The 20,323-nt window shown below is 48.4% G+C and overlaps 1 long non-coding RNA gene across 2 annotated transcripts in view; it reads left to right on the plus strand.

Moving 5' to 3' along the window:
• The window catches only part of LOC138297357 (uncharacterized), a 40,534-nt gene extending 21,379 nt beyond the window's left edge, over positions 1 to 19,155 (plus strand). Inside the window, exons 2-3 of one of the 2 annotated variants that reach the window (XR_011204049.1) lie at positions 2,784 to 2,836; positions 18,989 to 19,155. This is a non-coding gene — a long non-coding RNA (uncharacterized lncRNA). The remainder of the gene's footprint in view (positions 1 to 2,783; positions 2,837 to 18,988) is intronic. The other variant, XR_011204048.1, reaches the window with a different exon arrangement.
• Positions 19,156 to 20,323: the final 1,168 nt, after the last annotated feature.

Raw genomic sequence — 20,323 nt, forward strand, 5'->3', positions numbered from 1 at the left:
CACTACGTCCATCACCACACACCGCTCATGTGCACTCACCACACCACTACCAGTCACACATCCCCAGTTTCCTCTCCCAGTGTGTCTGTGATCCCTCCTCCCAAAGTACACAAACGCAGACACCCACCCACCCAACACCCATCCACCTCAACAGCCTCCAGCCCATGCACCTTCACCCAAATTCAGCAGATGTACACCTCCTACAACCACTACCTCTTCCTCCACTCCCAAACCCCCTCCATCTACCCTTCCCAGTGTGTCTAAAACTTTTCCTGTCAAACCTTGACCTCTTCCCCCTCACCTCCCCCACCCCTTCCGTCCCCTATGGCACGGCTTTCCAGGTCACAACCCAGCACCTCAGCCACCACATCAACGGGAAAAGTGGTGCCAGCAGTAACCGGCTTCTGGAGTGCACCAAGCAGCAGGGCAGCCTGTGTGCCAAGGAGCCAGACCACAGACAGTCCCCCACCTCAGAAACATAAGAAGTTGGCCACAGCCCGGAGGGAGAAGGGCAAAACACCTGCCACCAAGGGCTCTCCCAGGACTACAGTTGGGAGTGTGAAGACAGCTGCGCCACCATCCAAGGTGGGGAAGGGGCACATGAAGAAAGGGAAGTCACCGCCAACCTGCACGGCGGACAAGACCGCTTCCCAGGACACCGCCACCACCAGCACTTCTTCCCAGGACACCGCCAGCACCGCTTCCCAGAACACCGGCGCTACCATCACCGCGTCCCAGGACACCGCCGCCACCAGCACGCTCACTGAGCCACCCACCAGCACTGCAGGCCAATGGGCGCCGCAAGCACCGCCGCTACTGAGGCTGCCACAATCACTGACAGTGGACACGCCACATATGCCAGTGGCACCACCGCAGATATGGCTGCCATCCTCCGTGGTCAGTCGTACGGAGCTGGTGGTCATTTTCAGGGGCCTGGACAGCTTCCATGGCCCACCGTGAGTGGAGATTCACATCCACTACCTCTGTCCTTGGCAGGATGAAGCACTCTCGGCACCAAGCCCCCTCCAGAACCAGTGGAGATTCACATCCACTACCTCAGTCCTTGGCAGGATGAAGCACGCTGGGCACAAAGCACCCTCCAGAACCAGTGGAGAAAAGCATCCACTACCTCAGTCCTTGGCAGGATGAAGCACTCTGGGCACAAACCCCCCTCCAGAACCAGTGGAGACTGTTATTCACTTGTGAGACTGTGGCTTTGCACTCCCCAGGATGCAGCAGTGGGCATGGAGCCCCCTCATAGATCTGGCGTTGTGCACTCATCCGGCTGAGGTGCCCCCCTTCCCTTCCCCTGAGGTGCCTGTTGTATTTCGATCTAATGACCCTGCAGTGTTCGCTCCGTTTTGATTGGATATCTTGTGTGGGCCTCGCCCATGCATTTTGGGCCCAGTGGTCCACGGACTATCTATGTGCAGCACATGGACTTTAATTCTTGGTGTATATATTTGTTAATGGTGTGTATATATATTTATGAGTACTGGATTTTTATTGATCAGAATCGTTACAATCATTTCCATTGTCCTTGCATTCTTCCAGGGGCCTTGGGGGGGTGTAACTGTAATGTATCAACATGTATTTGTGTGTGTGTGTGTGTATGTGTGCTGTAGTGGGTGGGGGTGTTGCGTGTGTGTGTCACTCTTTTCCCTCCCCCCTCCCCTGTGTCGTAGGTGCAATACTCACTGTGGTCTTCGCTGCTGGCGTTCGTGCTCCTGGTAGAGGAGCAGGAAGACAATGGCTGGTAGAATATGGAGTTCCGGCTCCATGGCATCCTGGTTCCTCGTATGGTGTGTAGAGGTGAGCATTTTTCCTTCCAAGTTCTTTTTCCGCCGTGTTTTTGTTCGCATTGAATCCGCTCCTGAAAGAGTGGCGGATTGGCCTCTCATGATTCTGTGGGCGATACATTGTCTTCCGCCTGTCTGTTGGTGGTGACCACCATGCTGTTTGTTTGTACCACTGTGGCAGTCAGAGTGTTAAAGTGGCTGTCTATGTTGGCGGTTTCCGCCACGGTTGTGATTACATTTTTTTTACCGCCGGCCTGTTGGCTGTTTTACCGCCGCTTTAACACCGACCGCCAGGGTTGTAATGAGGACCTATAGGTTTGTTGACGATACAATATTCTTTTTTTCCCGTAATTACTTCTTACATAAGGGTTAACGAGCATCTAACCCTCTCTGTAGCCACACATTTAACTACCATCTATTGAGGCAAGCTGGTTCTCCTTTTCCAAAAGTGTTCACTCTTTCACGTTGGTCTAAATATTGTCCTGACGACTTTTTCTCTACCTCCTCATTCTTACATATATTTGACCCACAGCAGTCATTCATTGTAATAAACAATGCTAAATGGATGATCAGCTTTTTATTTGCTTAATTGCTGTGAAAATTAGGCATGCTGATGAGAGAAGAGGACCATCTCCAACTATCTTTTTCTTCCTATTAAAAGGTGCAATGCCTTGGCGAAGAAGCAGACTTCTGATGGCTTATGTGCTTCTCCCACCAGAGCGGAGGCAGCTACTGTGGAGAGATATATTCTTATGGTATCCATTTTCAAAAAACGAATGTGTGGGTGCAAATTGTCAATCAGAGGAACACATTATTTACCTTTAACGTATATTCATCCATGTGATTTTATTTTTTTACTATTACGATGTTTAGATTTTCTTCAGTTTATATTTATTTTGTTATTGTAAAGAACAATGGATGCTACAAAGTACAACCAGATTCTGAATTTTATATACGCAGTAATGTGTACCCTGATTATTTCAGTAAAATAATGAAGCATGGATTACGGAGACTTTCCAAAAAAATCACCATTGATGGTAAGTTATTTTTCAAATTACTTTGGAATTAGAAAATTGTTATACATTCATACAATTTACTGTACTTGTTTGAATGAAGCTTCATGAATTGGTGATCCTTTCAATTATATTTATCTACCTACTTATGTGTTAACAAATATTGTTTAGACTGATTCATTTCATTATATTTTATTTTTTTAAATGATTGTTAGCGTGTGTGTGTGTGTGTGTGTGTGTGTATATATATATATATATATATTACGTGCTTTTAATGTATCTCTCGTGCAACATCTGCAGTAAATAGAAATCGCCCTTTAAACGTTCTCATGTTTCTTTGGCTAATTAGGTGAAAAGGTGTTCTTTGTAGGAAAGGGGAAGAAGGCACAATTTATCGTTGGTGAAGAATTGGCAAAACACATTTTTAATAAGTTACATTCTTCACTAATTGGAGGTCACTCTGGAACTAACAAAACTAAAAAGAGTATTGGCAGCCATTTCTAGTAGCCAAACATGACTGATTGAACAGTGGGTGAGTTATGTGTTGCTAATCTTTCAAAATAAATTCTAGGTAAAACATTTCTTTTCTTTTATGTTTTTATTGAGACATACTTGTAAAGCTATTGTTAGGCAAGTTTTTCATTCCTAATAAAGGTATTTTTGCACACATCAGTCATTTGAGCAATCAGACGCTTTTAAAGGGCGGCTTATCACCCATGGAGGCTCAAATAGCTGTTGCGGACGTGCTGCACACTCTGCGATTTATGTCTTTAGATCCTTTGTGAGCTGGTTCAGTGAGTCTGCATGTCTGAGTTTGAGTGGAAGCGTGTTTGACTGGGCTACAAGGTAAGAAAAGCATCTGCCTTCAGATGTGCTCTTCCTGATTCTGTGGCTGGCAGCAAGGGTGGGTTTGGAGGATAAGATCTGCCTGGTGTTCTTTCCCTAACCGGTACCCACAATTGGCACGGCCCTGGCACACAGTTATGTCCATTGTAAATGGTACACCTGGTACCAAGGGCCTGTTGCCAAGGAAGGTCTCTAAGGGCTGCAGCATGCCATATGACACCCTGGATACCCCTCACTCAGCACAGACAGCCAGCTTGTGTGTGCTGGTTGGGAGAAAACGACTAAGTCGACATGGCACTCCCCTCAGGGTGCCATGCCAACCTCACACTGCCTATGGCATAGATAAGTCACCCCTCTAGCAGGCCTTATAGCCCTAAGGCAGGGTGTACTATGCCACAGGTGAGGGAATAGATGCATGAGCACTATGCCCCTACGGTGTCTTAGCAAAACCTTGGACATTGTAATTGCAGGTTAGCCATAAGAGTATAAGGTCTGGGGGTTTAACAAGCACAAACTCCACAGTTCCATAATGGCTAAACTGAAATATGAGAAGTTTGGTATCCAACTTCTCAGCACAATAAATGCACACTGATGCCAGTGTGGTATTTGTTTTAAAATACACCCAGAGGGCATCTTAGAGAGGGACCCGGAATACCAGTCCGACTACTAGTGCTAGGCTGACCAGTTTCTGCCAGTCTGACACAACCAGATGAGTTTCTGGCAACATGGGGAGAGTACCTTTGTCAATCTGTGGCCAGGAACAAAGACTGTACTGGGTGGATATGCTTCTCACCTCCCCCTGCAGGAACTGTAACACCTGGCGGGGAGCCTCAAAGGCTCATGCCTTTTGTTACAACACCCGGACCCCACGACACACTAACTACCGTCCCGGATGTGACCTACAAGTGTGCCAAGATTGGTGGCACTGTGCCCTCCAGTGGCCCCCCCCCACTTTAGGCAGCAAGGCTGGAGGAGATGATGAGGGAAACAAGGAGGAGCCACCCACCAGTCAGGACAGCCCCTAAGGTGCCCTGAGGTGACTCTTAACTTTTATAATTCCTCCATCTTGAGATTGGAAGATGCCCCCATCACCTCAGGGTGGAGGCACCAAGAGGGTGTAGCCACCCGCAAGGGCAGTAGCCATTTGCTACTGCCCCAAGACCTAAACACACCCCTAAATTGAGTATTTAGGGGCGACCCTGAACCCAGGAAATCAGATTCCTGCAACCTGCACAAATAAGTTCTGCTGACCTGAAAGCCCCGCAGAGATGACGGAAACACCAACTGACTTGGCTCCAGCCCTACCGGCCTGTCCCCAGACTCAAACTGCACAGCGACGCATCTGTCGGGGAACAGCGACCTCTGAGGACACTGCAACATTTTTGCAAGTTTTGAAAGAACTCTCCCTTCCCGCCGGAAGCGTGAGACTTCTCACTCTGCATCCAATGCCCCCACCTCGAGCTCCAGAAAACAAATACCGCAGAGGGGACTCCCAGGCGACTGCGATAACGTGAGTAACCTGAGTTGAATCTTGTGGTTCTAAAATAAATTTAAATATATTTCTGATGGATACAACTACCTGTGGATTCCTCACCTTGTAAAGCCTGCTTGAGTGTTGACTTGCGTATACCATCGGCAGTGGTTTGTGGTGTGGCACACTGAGAGGTGCAATGTCAAATTTGCCTTTTTCTCAGCACCAGCGCACACAATCTGCAATGGCAATGTGCATGTGCTAGGTGAGTGGTCCCCAGGGTGGCATAAGTCATGCTGCAGCACTTGGGGACTTTCCAGTTGACAGGGCCCTTGGTACCGTGGGTACTTTTTACAAGGGACTTAACTGTGTACTAAGGGTGTGCTGTTGTGTGGACACAATGCTACAGTTTTGGGAAAGCACACTAGTGCTGGGGCCTGGTTAGCAGGATCCCATCACGCTCTGTCAAGTTATCACCAATATCAGACAAAAAGTGGGGGGCAACCATGCCAACAAGGGCACTTTCCTACACAGATTCTCTGACTTTCTTCCATGACACAAAAGGAGTGTGCAACAAGACTGCAAAACCATAGACCTAAGAAGCACGACTGACGTGGTGCCAAGCCTGCTGCGCCTGGCCCTTGAGGAGCATCTGACCTGTCCTTCCACTGCAGGTTCCAAAAATCAGGGAGCGCTGTCCGTGCTTCACAAATCACCAAGAAGAACTCTTTTGGATTACATGAGCTGCTGCCCTGCATCTGCAGGCACCCAAGGAAGAACCATGAGGACCTTGACTGCCAAAAACCCAACACTGGGCAACATCACTGCAGCTGAGCTGCCTAGCCCGAGTTGAAGTGGGCCAGTGGTGTCACCATGGTCCCCAGGCATTTCAGACACAGCCTACCCAGGGCTTGCCCTATGTGGACTTCCTGACAGCGTTTGCAGCCTGATTCTGCAGACCCCTAGCAACAGTGAGTGACAAAGACCCCATGTCTCAGGACACCTCTGCACCCGTCTGCCCTGGGCCTAGGAGAAGAGGACCAAGGCTGTCCCCACATCTCTCTGCCTCGTGAGACCTGAGGCCACTTGTTGGCTTGTTCGCACTAAACCCCAAGTCGATGCCTATATACTGTTTCTGCGTGGCTCCTTACAACCACAAGGAACTCCAGCACCAGACCTGATGCGATAAAACACCACTGCACCTGCACCCCACAGCCTGAGGTGAAGTGGATCGGTGGTGTCCCTACGTGCCTAAGGGTCTCAAGGTTCGAAACCCACGTGGGTTCCTCTGATGTGGACTCCCAATCCATCCCTCAAGCAACTTTGTGACCAAACCGGTCCCCATAGACTAACATGGGGCACTTGACGCTGAGCTGTACCCATGCACCCTGCTGCCTGAGGTGAATGGTCCGTGTGGCCGAAGTCCAGGAGATTGATCACGTAAGTCGCTTTACTATACCTGTATGCAGTGCTAGTTCTTCCTTCATAGGATAACTTTACCACATCTGAAAAATGCACTGTATCAAGTTTTGCAAGCTGTAAAAATTAATAAATCAAAATATCAGACTTTATATAAAAGTACATGTTATTACTATAAATTGGTGTGATTTCTTTCAGTGTGTGTCTCACTTACCGTAGGAGTCGCTTGACCACACTACCGAAAAAGGAGCATTTTGGATGTAATTTGTTCCTCTGATTGCTTTGACTTTTTGCGCAGTGTACCTCGTTTTGGTTCACTATATATGCTGCTTCCTACAATACTCACATACTCATGCACCCAGTAATACACCCACAGAGGCACTTGTGAACTCACACAGACCTGCTCAGATAATCCCCAAGCACTCACACTCACTGAGGTACTCATGCGCACACTCACAGAGCCACTCAGACTCAGCGACTCGTGCACCAACTGAGTCTCTCAGACCCAAACAGAGACCGGTAACACCGCTCTGCACAAGTTGCCCTTGCTGCCACCCCTAGAATTGGTAACAATGCAGCCAGAGGGAGATCCTTTTCCTACATCGCAGCACAGACCTGGAACATGCTACCTCGCCAACTCAGTCAGTCCCCCTCACTCTTTATATACTATATCAAAATGACATGCACAGACTCCAGGTGTTCCACAGAGGCTAAAGTAGATACTACAAATGCATTTGTTCTACACACAGACACAATAGAAGAAGCACACACTTAATGACTAAACTACAGACCAGTAGGTTTTTATATAGAAAAATACATTTTGTTTATTTCTAGAATCACAAGATTCTCTTTGCATGTAATTACATCAATAGATATTATTTCACATATATATCAATAATAATACTTTGAATGGAATTCATATAGCATACAGTTTTTGAATAAATGCCAATAAAGCTATTTTAAATGTTGACACTGCAATTTTCAGGACACATCCTTGGGGAAGAAACTAAAGCACAGTTTTAGAGGTAAGTACTTGACTTAACAGTTTCAGTCTCTGGGGCTTAGGAAGTCCACAGCTGGGGGTTCAAGTGAACCCCAAGCTCCCAGCAACACTGGGCCGTTCGGGTGCAGAGGTCAAATTTGAGCCATTTTAAAGTGGGCTCCTACGGAGACAGGGTGCACTCTGAATCAGATCTCCCAGCAGAAAAGTACCTGTTCTTTGGTGGGCAGACCTGGGGGTAGGAGGGGGAGGGTTAGAGGGGCACTGTTGGGGCCACAAGGAGGCATCAAACGCACACCCTCAGTGGCACTATGGCAGCTGGGTGAAGGATGCAATCAAGGCATTGGGTTTCCAATGGATCTCTGTGAGGAGACCCTGGGGTCACTCAGATGCTGCATGTGAGGACCAGGGGGTCCCCTGGAGCAAACCCTAAGCTAGACAGGGAGGAATGTACCTTTGCTGGAGGTCGGGTTCTCTGGGGGCTGCGGGTGCAGTGGTCTTTTAGGCATCTGTAGGAGGCTGGCCCCTCTATGCAGTGTGCAAAACTAGGCACACTATGCAGTGGGTCCAGGCGAGCACACTTTGGTTTCCAGGAGCAAAAATTAGACCACTTAATGCTACAATTGTTAAGGTAGCTGGTCGAGCAGTTAGGCTAATCCAGGAGATGTACTAAGCATTTGTTGTGCTCACAAAACCAATCATGCAGCACATGCACTCAATAAATAACTCGAGACCAGAGTTTATAAAAATACTTCAGTTTTATTTAATTTTTAAGACCAAGATCTTTCAAATACTTTTTTATATATTAGTTTTAAAAGTTGTAATAAAGTTAGTCTTTCTGCCCGTAATTACGCATCATTGGAATCAATGTAGAGTTACCATGCAAAATCGTACAAATGAGTTACCAGTCTCTTTTGTGTTTTTTTTCTTTTTTTTTTTTCTTTTTTTTTTTTTTTTTTGCAGGGTGGTCGCAGCAGTCAGTAGGCACCTTGCACCAGCCGGAGAGCCTCTTGCGGCTCCCGTTTCCGGCGGGAGCAGTGTAGGAAACGCTTTTGGCACAGGGCCACCTGTAGGGGCCACTTGGAAAAGATGGTTTCTGGGGGTCCCCTTGGGCTGTCGAGGTCGCAAGGGTTTGGGGATCAGTGGAGCACAGCTGGTTCCTTGTTGCGGGCGCAGAGCGGCCGGATGCGGGGTGAGATCCAGAGCTGTGCGCAACTGAGTCCTTTTGGAGGTGAGTCTCTCTGGCTGCTTACAGGACACTGTGAGCATTCTGGTGGTAGGTCCCAGGGTGTTATTAAAGTCCCTCTACAGGAGCTTCCTCCTGATCCTTTCAGCTCCTGGGGAGCTGGTTTGAGGTTGTCCCAGGGAATTGGCGTAACTCGGCCACTGGAGGGCACAGTGCCACCAATCTTGGCACACTTGTAGGTCACATCCGGGACGGTAGTTAGTGTGTCGTGGGGTCCGGCTGCAAATTCCGGTTGTGGACATATCGGCCAGCCAGTGAAGCGACCTTCACTGGCTTATTGGATCTTGCTTGGTTTTTGAGTGGTGCCTCCACTCAAAAGGGATATCTGGGGTGATTCTTTAAGCCTGGATATTACCTGGGTTTCTTGGGCTCGGTCCAGTGTCCAGCTCCTCCACAGCAGCAATTTGCAGGTCCTGGGTGCAGCAGGCAGGGTTTGGCGCCTTTTCTTGTGCAACAGGTCTGTAGTTCTTTTGCTTTGGATCTTCTTTGGTGCAGGTCTTCTTTCTATTTTGAAATCTGATTTCTTGTTCTAGGGATGTCCAATAAATACAGAATTTAGTGGGCGTTCTAGGGGAAACCTGGTAATGTCCAATGGGACACTTACCTATGGGTGGCTCCACCCACTTTAGTGTCCACTTCCTTTGGGAAGGGTGACTTCCCTAAACTTGATTGGCTAGTTTCCTTCATTTCAAGATGGAGGAAACTGAATTTGAGGGTCCACTTCGCAGACAACACCTTAGAGGTGGTGCATGCTAGGCCGCCACTCCTAATCTTTGTGTGGTTTCCCACCTTTGCTCACTCAAAAAGTGGGTGTTTTGCAAAGTGGCAACCCCTCAGATGCTATCAGCAGGCCTGGAGGCTCGAGTTTCAGGGGCTGTAGCCCTTTGAAGCTCACTACCGGGGTTTTGCACGTTCCTGGGGGAGTGGGTGGTTAGCTCCTCCACCAAGGGAGGGCATTGATTTACGAACCAGGGAGACTGGGCTCCCCACCAAGGTTTGAATATAGACTGTGTGGGTGTGGCAGGCTGTATGAAACCAGTCAGAAAATATGCCAGGATAGTTGGCTTTTGCAGGGGACACCTCTAAGGTGATCCCTGGGTACGTTTTATTATAAATCCAGTACTGGTACCAGTTTGAGTTGTTTGGTATCAAACCACTTATTCGGAGTGGTTTGATACCAAACAACCCAGGGTTCAGAGTAGCCATTATTTTGCTGGGAATCTCGTGTTGGCCAGTGTCCAGCACATACATTAAAATGGCAGCTCTATTCACTCACTATATCCCAGGTTTGCCAGGGACACGGTGGGAACATACTGCTCATTCAGCTGTGCCCTCACATATAGTATGGAGTATCCTGCCTTAGGTCTGTAAGGCCTGCTATAGGGGTGTCTTACCCATAGTTAATGCAGTGTACGGTGGACCGGGCACACAGGTAGTGTGCCAAGTAGAGTTTGTATTTTAGGTTTGCAGCAGGAGACTGTCTGCTATGGCAGTGCTGTGCACATCTTGATGCAAGTCCCTTGAGGTTGTCACAATCAGTGCCACTGCCACCAGGGGCTTATCCAAAGTACTGCATGCCCTGGGTACCTAAGTACCTTTTTACTAGGGACTTGTAGTGATAGCTAAACATGTATCCAATCACTTTTAAAATGTTTTATGTAAAGAACACTGGTACCGGGAACCTAGTTAGCAGGATCCCAGTGCACTCCAGTCCAAGTTGCATTCGGAAACCAGGCAAAAATGTGGAGGTGTACTGCAATAAGGTGCCAGTCTCTCACAGTGCGGGTATATTCATCCAGTGCTTTCGCGTTCAGGGGTCGGGGTCCTCTGTCTTCCCTCTGCAGGCATCTTTGTGGGGGGGTCGAAAGGTCAACCCAGGGTGGGCACTTGATCACAATCGCCTGATGATTCTTTAGCTGGTTGGGCCACGTGGTCACCGGCCGTAGGGTGTCTGGTGCAGGGTGGTCAGGACTCGCGTGTCTGAAGGTGGGCCAGAGTCCCTGGATGTTTCCTTCTTGGACAGGGCCACTGTCCACTGCAGTTCTTGGTCCTTTTGGGTGCAGGACAGACTTCTATAACTTGGTCGAGGTGGCTGGCCCCGCTGAATGCCTCACTGTTTTTGTGCAGGTTTTTTGAGGCAGTCAGTTGTCGTTGTCTTCTCTGCTGGGGGTTCAGCTCAGCAGTCCTTCTTCTTTCTTGTCAGGTCAGCCTGAATCTCATGAGCTGGGTTCAGGTAAGCCCTTAAATCCTGGATTTAGGGGGGTTACAGGGGTCAGAGGGCAGTAGCCAATGGCTACTGTCCCAGAGGGTGGCTACACCCCGTTCTTGTGTCCACTCCCTTTGGGGAGGGGGACGCAAACCTAACCCTATTGGTTTCTGTTCTCCAAACTAAGATGGATGATTCTGCAGGAAGGGGGGGGGGGGCAACCTCCGCTCTGGACACCCTAGGGATGGCCATAGCTTTAGATGGCAGGGGGAGGGGTGAGTTTTGGGGGGGGTCACTCCTCCCTGCTTTCCATAATTTTCCTGATCACCTTGCTGCCAAAAGTGGGGCTTTGTCCGTGTGCAGACAACTCCACTAGCTGGAGTGCCCCATGGCACTGTAACAAGAGGCTTCAGCCTTTGAGGCTCACCATCAGCTCCTGCAGGTGTGATATTGGAAATGGCCCTTTTTGCAGGGTTATCCCCAAACGTTTTGCTGCCTTCCTACAATATTTTTCTGGTCCGTTTTTGATGGTTTATTATCTGTGCACTTCACCACTTCTAATCAGTGCGCAAGTGCTCCCTATAGAGCTTGTACCGTTTGGTTTATCCATGAGTGTCATATTTGATTTACTGGTAAGTCCCTAGTAAAGTGCACTAGAGTTGCCCAGGGACTGTAAATCAAATGATACTAGTGGGCCTGCAGCACATTAGTAGCCCTGTAACCATGGCTCGGACCTGCCACTACAGTGTTAGTGTGTGCAGTTTTTAACTGCCAATTCGACTTGGCAAGCTTACCCACTTGCCAGGCCTAAACCTTCCCTTTTTACTACTTGTCAGGCACCCCGAAGGTAGGCCCTTGGTAGCCTCATGGGCAGGTTGCAGTGTATGTTCAAGGGAGTACATATATGTAGGACCTTGACTCTGTATATACTATTTCAAATTGAGAAGTAGTGTGCACAGAGTGCAAGGGTTCCCCTTAGAGGTAAGATAGTGGCAAAAAGAGATCATTCTAATGCTCTATTTTGTAGTAGTGTGGTTGAGCAGTAGGCTTATCAGAGGGTAGTGTTAAGCATTTGTTGTACACACACAGGCAATAAATGAGGAACACACATTCAGACTTACTCCAGGCCAATAGGTTTTTATATTGAAAAATAGCTTTTCTTTGTTTATTTTAAGAACCACAGGTTCAAGATTTACATCAAACACTTTAAATGCAAGGTACTTCACATAGATACTTTAGGAACTTTGAATAAACACAATATCATGTACAGTCTTTGTAGAAATGGCAATAAGCTATTTTAAGTGGACACAGTGCAAAAATCAACAGTTCCTGGGGGAGGTAAGTAAAGGTTAGTTTTGGAGATAAGACAGACACTTACAAGTCTCAAGTTTGGGGCATAGGCAGCCCACCATTGGGGTTTCAAGGCAGCCCCAAAGTTACCACACCAGCAGCTCAGGGCTGGTCACGTGCACAGGAAATAGGTATCCAAAACACATAGGCGTCTATGGGGAACAGGGGTGCTCCGGTTCCAGTCTGCCAGCAGGTAAGTACCTGCGTCCTCTGGGGGGGCAGACCACGGGGGTTTTGTAGAGCACCGGGGGGGGGGGGGACACGAGAAGGCACACAAGGTACACCCTCAGCGGCACAGGGGCGGCCAGGTGCAGTGAGTAAAGCAGGCATCGGGTTTTAGGTTGAAAACAATGGAGGAACTGGGGGGTGGGGGGGGTCACTCTAGCATTGCAGGCAGGCACAGCGGGGGCTTCTCGGGACAGCCACCACCTGGGTGGGCTCGGCAGAGGGTCACCTGGGAGGCGCTCCTGCATTGAGGTTCGATTCCTTCAGGTCCTGGGGGCTGCGCGTGCAGTGTTGGTGCCAGGGGTCTGGTCCCTTGTTACATGCAGTCGCGGTCAGAGGGAGCCTCTGTATTCTCTCTGCAGGGGTCACTGTGGGGGCCCAGGGGGGTCGTCTCTGGCTACTCACAGGCTTGCAGTCGCCGGGGAGTCCTCTCTGTGGTGTTGGTTCTCTGCATCTCGAGCAGGGGACGTCTGGTGCAGAGTGTAGTGTCTCACGCTTCCGGCAGGAAATGTGCAATCTTTGGAAGTTGTTTCTTTGTTGCAAATAAGTAGCTGGTTTTGAACAGGGCTCCTGTTCACAGGTGGTTCTTGGTCCTTAGGTTCAGGGCAGTCCTCTGAGGCTTCAGAGGTTGCTGGTCCCTGTCGGATGCGTCGCTGTTGCAGTTTTCTTTGAGTCAGGCGACAGGCCGGTAGGGCTGGGTCGAACGCAGTTGTCGTCTCTGTCTTGTCTGCAGGGCTTCAGGTCAGCAGTCTTTCTTGGTTTAGGTTGCCGGATTCTAGTTTCCTAGGTTCTGGGGAGCCCCTAAATACTGAATTTAGGGGTGTGTTTAGGTCTGGGAGGGCAGTAGCCAATGGCTACTGTCCTGGAGGGTGGCTACACCCTCTTTGTGCCTCCTCGCAGTGGGGAGGAGGGCACATCCCTAATCCTATTGGGGAATCCTCCAAACTCAAGATGGAGGATTTCTAAAGGCAGGGATCACCTCAGCTCAGGACACCTTAGGGGCTGTCCTGACTGGTGGGTGGCTCCTCCTTGTTTTCCTCATTATCTCCTCCAGCCTTGCCGCCAAAAGTAGGGGCAGTGGCCGGAGGGGCGGGCATCTCCACTAGTTGGGATGCCCTGTGGTGCTGTAACAAAAGGGGTGAGCCTTTGAGGCTCACCTCCAGGTGTTAACAGTTCCTGCAGGGGGAGGTGAGAAGCACTTCCACCCATACAGGCTTTGTTCCTGGCCAGCAACATGTCTGGTCTGTGGCAGGCTGGCAAAAACTAGTCCGCCTACACTAGAATTCTGGTTGGCATTCAGGGGGCATCTCTAAGATGCCCTCTGGGTGTATGTTACAATAAATTGCACACTGGCATCAGTGTGCATTTATTGTGCTGATAAGTTTGATACCAAACTTCCCAGATTTCAGTGTAACCATTATGGAACTGTGGAGTTCATGTTTGACCAACTCCCAGACCATATACTCTTATGGCTACCCTGCACTTACAATGTCTAAGGTTTTGCTTGGCCACTGTATGGGCATAATACTTATGCCCTCACCTGTGGTAGAGTGCACCCTGCCTTAGGGCTGTAAGGCCTGCTAGAGGGGTGACTTACCTATGCCACAGGCAGTGGGATGTAGGCATGGCACTCTGAGGGGAGTGCCATGTCGACTTAGTCATTTTCTCCCCACCAGCACACAAGCTGTGAAGCAATGGGCATTAGGGGCAATAGGATTAGGGATGTGCCCTCCTCCCCACAGGGAGGAGGCACAAAGAGGGTGTAGCCACCCTCCAGGACAGTAGCCATCGGCTACTGCCCTCCCAGACCTAAACACACCCCTAAATTCAGTATTTAGGGGCACTCCAGATCCCAGGAATCAGATTCCTGCAACCTGAAGAAACGAGGAGGACTGCTGACCTACAGGCCTGCAGAGAAGACTGGCGACCACAACTGCTTTATCCCCAGCCCTACCGGCCTGTCTCCAACTTCGAAAACCTACAACCAGCGGCGCATCCATCAGGGACCAGCGACCTCTGAAGCCTCAAAGGACTGCCCTGGACTAAAGGACCAAGAAACTCCCTTGAACAACGGCCCTGTTCAAAACTAGCTACTTCTTTGCAACAAAGAAGCAACTTTCAAAGACTTCACATTTCCCGCCGGAAGTGTGAGACTTCACACTCTGCACCGGACACCCCCGGCTCAAGATCCAGAGAACAAACACTACAGGGAGGACTACCCGGTGTCTGAGAGCCAGTGAGTGACAAGAGACGACCCCTCCCTGAGCCCCCACAGCGATGCCTGCAGAGAATCCAGAAGGGCCCCCTGAACGCGACCTCCAACAAGGGTCCGGCGCCTGGAACCAACACTGCACCCTCAGCCCCCAGGACCTGAAGGAACCAAACTTCAGCGCAGGAGTGACCCCCAGGTGAGCCTCTGCCTTGTCCAGGTGGTGGCTGTCCCAAGAACCACCCCCTGTGCCTGCCTGCACCACTAGAGTGACCCCCAGGTCCCTCCATTGAAACCAGACGCCTGCTTTGCACACTGCACCCGGCTGGCCCTGTGCTGCAGAGAATGTATTTTGTATGCCTACTTGTGCGCCCAATCCTCCCTCCGTGCCCTCCCCTCCATTTCCTCCCCCCCCCCCATAAGTCTGCCCCTAAGGACGCAGGTACTAAATTGCTGGCAGACTGGAACCGGAGCACCCCTGTTCTCCATAGGCACCTATGTGTTTTGGGCACCACTTTGACCTCTGCACCTGACTGGCCCTGAGCTGCTGGTGTGGTAACTTTGGGGTTGCCTTGAACCCCCAACGGTGGGCTGCCTATGCCCCAGAACTGAGACTTGAAAGTGTTTTACTTACCTCCTAATCTAACCTTTACTTACCTCCCCCAGGAACTGTTGATTTTTGCACTGTCCATTTTGAAAATAGCTTATTGCCATTTTTACAAACACTGTATATGATAGTGCTTTTATTCAAAGTTCCTAAAGTATCTAAGTGAAGTACCTTACATTTAAAGTGTTAACTGTAAATCTTGAACCTGTGGTTCTTAAAATAAAATAAGAAAATATTTTTCAATATAAAAACCTATTGTACTGGAGTAAGTCTTTGTTCCTCATTTATTGCCTGTGTGTGTACAACAAATGCTTAACACTACTCTCTGATAAGCCTACTGCTCCACCACACTACCACAAATAGTGCATTAGTATTATCAGATTTTGCCACCATCTTACCTGTAAGGGGAAACCTTGGAATTTGTGCAGACTATTTCATACTTTGAAATAGTATACACAGAGCCAACTTCCTACACATGGCCCCAGAGGTTCACACTCCTACTAAAGTCTTCTGCCCACCTCAAGGACCGATAGGTTTTGTGAATCCTAAGGACTTGCGGTTCTTACTCCCTATCAGTTGGTGGATACTGCTCAGAACTCCGAGGCTACAGCTCACTGTTAGGTGCCTTTGGATTCCAGCTCATCTTCTGATCACCTGATTTCATTGGGCTGACTGGATAAGAACCAGTTTTTGCATACTGTTGGTCATGCATGCTCGCTGGCACATGAGGGCTCTTCAGTGGTGCCTCCGAAGGCAGTGATCTCAACACAAAGGGGATCTCGAAGGCTCGGTGAGAATCTCCAGAGATGCTGCCATGGATTTGAAATGGTGGATTGCGGACGGCAATCTTTCCAGAGGAAGGCCGTTCTCGCAAGCTACGCCTGTGGCCACAGTAATAACGGATGCTTCCACTCTAGGGTGGGGAGCTCATCTGTGGGACCTGGAGATCAAGGGACTTTGGTCTCCAGTAGAACAGGTGTTTCATATCAATCTGTTGGAGTTACGGGCTGTACGTCTGGCTCTCAAGGCCTTCCTCCCGTCCCTTCTTGGTCAGTCGGTTCAGGTCCTGACGGACAACACTACTGCGATGTGGTATATAAACAAACAGGGAGGGGTAGGGTCGTACCTTCTCTGCAGCGAAGCTCTACGGCTATGGTCCTGGGCAAAGGACCATCAGATTTGCTTGGTAGCAAATCATCTGGCCGGAATCTTGAACGTACGTGCGGACAATCTGTCGCCATTTCTCGGCCGATCACGAGTGGCGTCTCCATCCAGATCAAGTTCGGTTAATCTTCCAGATGTGGGGGTTTCTTCGGATAGATCTGTTTGCCATCCGGGAGAACTCGCAGTACCCGTTATTCTGCAGCCTCCAGTATCCGGTACAAGGAGCTTTGGGGGATGCGTTTCAGATGACCTGGTGCGACCAGTTGCTTTTCGCGTTTCCCCCCATACCCTTGATTCCTTGTGTGTTGAATAAAATTCGCCAAGACCGGGCTCAAGTCATCTTAATTGCTCCGGATTGGCCAAGGAGGGTGTGGTACTCGGACCTTCTCCAACTCTCACTGTGCCCTCCGCTCCGTCTCCCTCTCAGGGCAGACCTCCTCTCGCAGTCGCATGGGCAGGTTTTACACCCCCACCTCCAGAGCCTGCACCTTTATGCCTGGAGATTGAACGGGGCAACCTGAGTTCTTTCTCTCTCCTGCCTGATGTAGTGGATGTTATCTTATCGGCCAGGCGACACTCCACTAAATCTATCTACGCTAATAGGTGGTCTAAATTTGTGGTTTGGTGTGGAGAGAGGCAGATTGATCCCTTACGTGCTCATTTGTCAGATGTTTTATCTTTTGCTTTGTCTTTAGCACAGAGGGGTTGTGCAGTGGCTACTGTTAAGGGTTACTTGTCTGCCTTGTCAGCCTTTCTCTGTCTCCCAGACCAGCCTTCTTTATTTAAATCACCAATAGTACTTAGATTCTTGAAGGGCCTTATGAATAAAATCCCTCCAACTCCTTTCGTTATGGCTCAATGGGATTTGACTGTAGTTCTAACTTTCCTTATGGGGGTCCCCTTTTGAGCCTATGCATTCTTGCCCCATAAGATTATTGGTTCTTAAAACGGTTTTCCTGGTTGCAATTACCTCTACAAGGAGAGTGAGTGAGTTGCAGGCTCTATCGGTAAAACCCCCTTATACATCTTTTTATGGGGATAAGGTGGTGTTGAGGACGAAGGCTGCTTTCCTTCCGAAGGTTGTTTCACCCTTTCATTTGGCCCAGACAATTACTCTATCCACGTTTTATCCTCCGCCTCATCCGTCAAAGGAAGAAGAGAGACTACACCGCTTGGACCCAAAGAGGGCGCTAAGCTTTTATATAGACAGGACAAAGGATTTCAGGCTGGAGGATCAGCTTTTCATCGGATACGTGGGAAAGAGGAGAGGAAAGGCAGTCCACAAGAGAACACTCTCCAGGTGGGTTGCTCTTTGCATTAAAATGTGTTGCTCTTTAGCAAAGAAGGATCCTCCTGATGGTATAAGAGCTCATTCCACCAGAGCTAAGTCGGCCTCTTCGACCTTGGCTAGGGGTGTTCCTGTGGTCGACATCTGCAAGGCCGCAACTTGGTCATCCCTTCATACTTTTCCGAAGCATTACTGCTTGGACTCTGAGGTCAGAAGGGATGGCCATTTTGCACGGTCAGTGCTGCAGGATTTCTTGGTTTGACCATTCAGGCAACCACCACCGAGTGCGGTACTGCTTTGGGACTCTATTCATTAGTTGAGGAATCCACAGGTAGTTGTATCCATCAGAAGAATGAGTTACTTACCTTCGGTAGCGACTTTTCTGGTGGATACATTAGCTACCTGTGGATTCCTCACGGTCCCACCCGCCTCCCCGTTGCCTGTTTGGTCTAACCAAGTAATTCTTGAGTGTGCTCCTCTTGGTTTTGAGGATTTGTATATATTATGTATATATGTTTATATCTATATATATAGTTAATATATTTATTTACTTGTTTAAAAAAAATAAATGGTAGGTTGAATTCTCAGAATGATGTGTTTGTTTGGAATATCATTAAATATTACAATTGTTCTTTCATCTCAATGGCCTATTATTCTCAGGCACGTAAAAAATGTTGGTACTGACGTCGGCGAGGACCTCTTATTGCCTGTATGACGTCAGACGGCATCGCGTGGGCAACTGCTCGTCGACGTGCAGAAGCTAGGAAGAAGATTTCCGTTGAATGCTGGCGCAATGGGAGTATTCATTAGGTGAGGAATCCACAGGAAGCTAATGTATCCACCAGAAAAGTCGCTACCGAAGGTAAGTAACTGGTTCTTTAATAGCATTATGTCCATGGCAGTGAAGGGCTTAAGGACATGAAGACAACACCCGCTTTAGCAAGAGGTTTCTGTTGACCCAGTGACAAAGTTGATGCAGGATACATTTGGGACTTTCCTATGGTAGTAGTATGACTGTTTTGCCATTATCATGCTTTTGAATACTGTATTTGAGATTTAAGGTGACATTGCTATTTGCGTGCCCTCCACTTGAACGTCATATTGGTTCTGCATGGAATAGTTACAAGGTGTATTTTCTCTTCTAGGGAATGACGGCTCCAAACGGGAATGAACAAGAAGGAACTGACCATTTTTATCTCACGAAGAAAGAGGGGACATAAACATGGACTATGTTATGAATTTAGAGTTTGATAGGTTATGTGGAATACCCCTTCCCTAAGATTTCTGTGAAATAAAGGTTTTTTTTTTCTAATTGTAAAGGCTGCTGATTAATAAAATGGACAAAGGAAATGCATAATCCATGGCTCCGGTCTTGAGATTGAATCATAGTTCATAATTTCAATAATTATCAAAAGTAAATGTGCTTTGCTAATGTGTCCCTCATTAGTGCTGACCTACCATTAGTATTTTTTAGTGAAAGCTAACTACCCAACTGCATCTCCAATAACTTTTTTTTTAACCAGTTTTAAATTGCATTTTCAATATCACAATCTTGAATAAATTACATCTATGAAAGTTACATTATCATTAGTAAAATCCGCAATCCAGCTACATCGTCATTAATAAAATAGTTTCACATCAGTATCAGCAGGAGTCCTTGGTTCAGTCCTTAAACAGCAACATTGGAAAAAACAAGTCATGTGTTGATGTTAACTCACATTCTGCCATTACCATAAGTGCTATTCAATCTTCCTATCTCAAGCAGGTACTGCAAACATTGAAAATCAACAGTGACATCCATGAAGCTATAATGGCCACTGGGAAGCTATTCGGGGACATCAAAGGGTGTAACAGAAGGGTGTTGTCACTCACCCATGGACAGGCTGGAAGGGGTTATGATGGAGGTGTGGGAATGTGGATAAAAGGGGATGGGGGAGGAGGGGGTTATGTCCCCGCCAGGGTAGGTTTAAGTACGGGCCACCAACTCTTGAATGTGTGCAAGTCAAGTAATAGTGCTTCCCATTCCACATTTCTGGGGTATTTGCGTAGTCCTCATATTTCTTGCCTCCTGAGCTCCTCTCCCTGTCCCCACTTCAGTATTGCCGCACACCAGTGGGCTATATCTAACAATACCTGGGCTTTCCAGTGCATGGCAATTAGTCTGCATGCTATCAGCAATGCTTGGTTTATAAACCGTTTCGCTGCTTTATCTGTTTTTGAGCACCTGAACAATCCCAACAATCCCAACAGTGCAACTTCCATTGTGAACACATCCAGTCACCTCTCAGCAAGTTGAACACTGACACCCATAAGGTTACAGACTGAGCAACTCCAGAATACGTGCATCGTGTCAGCACCTGCATGTTGGCATCTCGGGCAAACAGAGGAGGACCCAAACATTTAGGACAGAGTTGCAGGAGTGAGGTAAGCTATATGAAATATATTATGCAGGATCTACTGAACTTGGTATTCTGCATCAT

Source organism: Pleurodeles waltl, chromosome 5, assembly GCF_031143425.1.
Source record: "Pleurodeles waltl isolate 20211129_DDA chromosome 5, aPleWal1.hap1.20221129, whole genome shotgun sequence".
In the NCBI taxonomy this organism is placed as follows: domain Eukaryota; kingdom Metazoa; phylum Chordata; class Amphibia; order Caudata; family Salamandridae; genus Pleurodeles; species Pleurodeles waltl.